This window comes from Austrofundulus limnaeus, unplaced genomic scaffold (assembly GCF_001266775.1).
Source record: "Austrofundulus limnaeus strain Quisiro unplaced genomic scaffold, Austrofundulus_limnaeus-1.0 Scaffold126, whole genome shotgun sequence".
Classification (NCBI taxonomy): Eukaryota; Metazoa; Chordata; class Actinopteri; order Cyprinodontiformes; family Rivulidae; genus Austrofundulus; species Austrofundulus limnaeus.
The window spans coordinates 689,691-693,939 of record NW_013952528.1 but is presented as its reverse complement, the minus strand read 5'-3'; positions in this window follow the sequence as shown (position 1 = coordinate 693,939).

The following is a 4,249-nucleotide window of genomic DNA, read 5'->3' as shown; positions in this document are numbered from 1 at the left end:
CCTAAAAACCACCTCCACCAACCGCCCAAAACTCACCCATTGGAACCGGACTGGAACATCAGTGGAAAACCAACCTTAGTTCAGTGAACTTTAGTTCATAAGTCGAGGTCACATTCCTAGCTCTYTTGTCTTCAGATACTAACACTGAAATAACCCTCAACACACACACAGAGAGAAAAGAAAGAGACGAGAAAGACACCATTTTTCTGTCTCCCTGAGCTGTTTATTCCTTTGCAGGAAAATCGGTCTGACATTGATTTGACTCTTATGCCAATGAGCAAGTCTTTGCCTATCGAGTCACGACACCATCAGTCTTGATTCAACCCAGCTTTGATGCTCCATTTAGTTTAAAAAYTTCTGATGAGAAGTATTTTATTTTATTTTGAAAGAAAAACCTGAAACAGATATTGGCTACCTCCTTCGAACAGAAGCAGACGTCCAGAGACACTATAAGGTAAAACTTGGAAGGTTGTACTGGCARTAAGAGACCTGRCCTGGCTCTCTGACTTACCTGGGTGAATTCTTCCTACACACTTAACCTGATGGTCAAAACACCAACAGGTAAAAGCTGAATGTTTTGACAAAGTGTACCGGAGTTGGGCTGAGGCGTAGGCAGAGATCCAATGTTCGTTCTGGTTTTTCACACAYTGATAAGCAAACATTACGGCTAACATTCTTCTTTCTTTCTTTTTCTTAATCKTAAACCTTGCCATATAAGTTTTATGTACCTACAAACATCTGGTTTATTTAAGACCTTAAACCTGAAGTTTTGCTGTTCCTGTTAGAGTTCTTTGAGGACYGACTTTGAACACCACTGAACACCACTGCTCTAGTGGGTAAAATATGTGGGTGGCTGTATACAGGCTGGTCTGGACACTTGTGTATTCACACAATAACACGTTGGAACATAAACTCAAAATAGTAGTTCCTATTGTTACATCCTGTACCTGCTCAATATCCTAGTCAATTCTGGTCCTTGAGGGCTGCAGCCCTGCATGTTTTACCTTTTTTCCCGTCTCTAACACACCTGACTCAGTCAGTGAATTACCTCTTCCAAGTTCCACAGAAGCCTGAAAATCATCCATTCATTTAAATCAGGTGTGTTGGAGCAGAGTAACAAGTAAAACATGCAGGGCTGCGGCCCTCGAGGACCAGGATTGACCTGTCCTAGATCTTCAAGGATCCTGCTTTTCTCTTTTTTTTTCTTGTAATTATGAAATCAGGATCTCATAAATATGGCATCTGATTCCATCTGATTCGAAGTCTTTTTTGTCTTTGGTGAATGCAATGCTCGTTTGTATCACGGGCAATGTTTTTTTATRCCATGGTTTTTCTAGTGTTTCAGTATTTCTCTGTGTGTTCTCTGCCCGGCTGCCCTGCCCACACTCACCTGTTTTCCCTTGTGTCTCCTCYAGGTGTTTCTCATTTGTCCTTGTTTCTCTTTATATTCTGTGTCCTGTGTTCAGTCCTTGTCTGATCATTGTTCTGTGTTGTCCAACCTGTAGGTTGTCATGTCCCTGGAGTTGTCTTGCCATGCCACATTTTGAGAGTTTTATTTATTTATTTATTTATTTATTTATTTATTTATTTATTTATTTATTTATTTATTTATTTATTTATTTATTTATTTATATATTTTTGCTGCCCTGTAAGCTTTTTTCTTTAATAAAGTCTTTGTTTTTTTTTGCACCTGAACTCTGCCTGTGCCCTGGGTCGATCCTGCACTAAACCTGATAATTTGTAGCTTACTGTGCCCTTTTTATATTTATATTCTTGATTTTATAAAATCAACAACAAGAGTTGAATTTAATATGCTTTGACAAAAACTGTACTTTTCAAACACTTTTTTACTACACCTGTGCCTCTCATCAGTCCAGCAAAGACCATCTAAGACTGAGGCCAACTACTCTATTATAAACTCTTTGACCTTTTATAAAGATAATATTTGAAGAATACAGAATTTTGAGATTTTTGAACTTGCCTACAAACCTTTTACGTTCAGAATCAACCCTGGTTTCCTTGTGTATGAACTTTCTCTACTTTTTTGATCTCTCTGAGATGAGACAAGGTGGCAGTCCTCAATAAGATGGTACTCACAGACCTCTCCATTGCCCCACTGCGTAACTCTTCTGGATGCCTATAGATTTCACCTTAAAATGTGAAAATAAAGAAGAATCAAGAGAAATCCAACACTGATATTGTCAAAGCAACATTATCAACATCTTTTCTAGTGAAGACAACCTCAGACCTGCCTCCACACGACCCATAAAATTCATTAAAACTTTATTTATTAAATTTATTAATTTAATAAATTAAATAATTTGATTAATTTATTAAAACGTTTTATATGTCAACTCCCTGGTTCAGAATTATAGTCGTGTCATTTAAAAAGCTTACTTATTAATTTGCTAATGGGAACCTCTGAAAGAAGTAGGAGGCTTTTATCCATTTTAAATCATTTTTTTTTTCTAAACTTCTTTTTTCACCTTTAGAAATCATGTTTGCCCAACAAAAAAATGGTGTTTAGTTCATTTTGTGTTCTTTCACTCAACGTGATTTTTTTTTCTGCCAGCCTTTCTTGTCTCCAACTCGAAAACCTTCTAGAGTTACACAGTCGTGAAGCTTTTGTTTTTCAATGGATCGAGGAGTGTTTAAGAACCTTGGTCATGTCTCTACAAGTTTCCATAGTAACAGACAATGAGATAGCAGGGGATCAGTGAAGAGTCACCGATGCTAAGGACACTGTGTTTGGTTATTTTGTTTTTCTAATTCACCTATTAGGAGAATTTACTGCTACAGCCTATAATACACTAAGTAGTACTGATTAGAGAAGAATACAAGCTCAGCTTTGTACTTTAAACAAACAGTTGCCCTTCATGAATCACACATTTATCTGTACTCACTTCAGGTRGATCAAAGCAGCCAGAATGGCATTTTTTTCCCACAAGCATTAAAAAACTGAATTTTCTTGATGTCTGTAGTAAGCTATAAAAYGTTCTACGATGCAACCAAACAACTGTAAAACAACATTAACTTGTTTCAGAGAACAGACAATGAGATCTTGACAAGTCTATGTTTATTGTAATATTTTAAAAACTACTCCAGGGGACTTTCAATTAAAGACCAAATATTAGGTTTGAAAGTATTTAATTTGCCCAGAGAACTGAGACACAATATGAGTACAGATAAGTGTTTATTTACAATAGTTGAGTTTAACAGTCATAGAGGAGATCTGTGGGAGGAGGCAATGTCAGTTTTTTGGTCAAAGAGATAGATTCAGGCAATATTCTGGTGAATTAAGGTGCCTTACTGGGCTGAGGAGGCGCGGTCAGGATGAGAGAACGTGACAAGCTGACATTTCTGATCGTTCTAAACAAATTATGTTTTGTAAAACGTAAAGTGTCATGACATACACAATGATTCAATGACATTTCATTTAAAATGAACAAGTCAGCTCAGTCGGGGACTGACTCGTGTTGTCTCCCTGGATCACAAAGCTATTTCCCGCAACCTCGGCTGAGCTCTGTCCGACCCAGACTGTCCCACTGAGCTGTGCTTTCTGCCTTTTTTTCTCCTCCCGCTGTGTGTGGTGTTCTACACACACCTTCTTGTTTACCTGTTTCTGTAGGACATACAGCGGGCTGGGTTGTGCGTGTCTGTGTGTGTGTGTGAGGGCAGCGCAGGCAGCCTCCATCTCCTCCCCTCCCCACCTGAGGCTGAGGGAGGCTGGAGAGTCAGGCTGTGGAGCTCGATGGAGCTAAAGTCTTATCAGATCCAGCTGCTGGTTCAAAGGTTGATTCAGCGATACATGAAGCCTTGTGTTCCTGAGGCATTGTGTGTCTGTGTGTGTGACTGTTCAAGTGATGTTAGTTGCTAACATGCTAATACRAAGCTGTAACAGACGATCATGCTATGCTAGCTGTTCCAACCCCTGACTGCTGCAGGAGTGTCTTATGGTGCGTTCACACCGAACGCGATTTCAGCGTCAGGAGCAGCAGGTTTACATACAAAGTCTGTGGTGGACGCGCTTCAAGCAGCGTCGGGAAATGCTGCGGCGCCTCAAGCGCGATTAGAGCAGCGCGATTTGAACGATTTGAACGATCTGAACGTTGATGCGCAAATTGCTGAAGTTGGAAAATCTGAACTTTTGCAGCCCTACGCGCCGTGTAAACCATTCAGAGAGACTCCACTATGTGACGTAGTGACGTATTTCCCGACGGGACAGTTTACTGAATGATGTCCACTAACC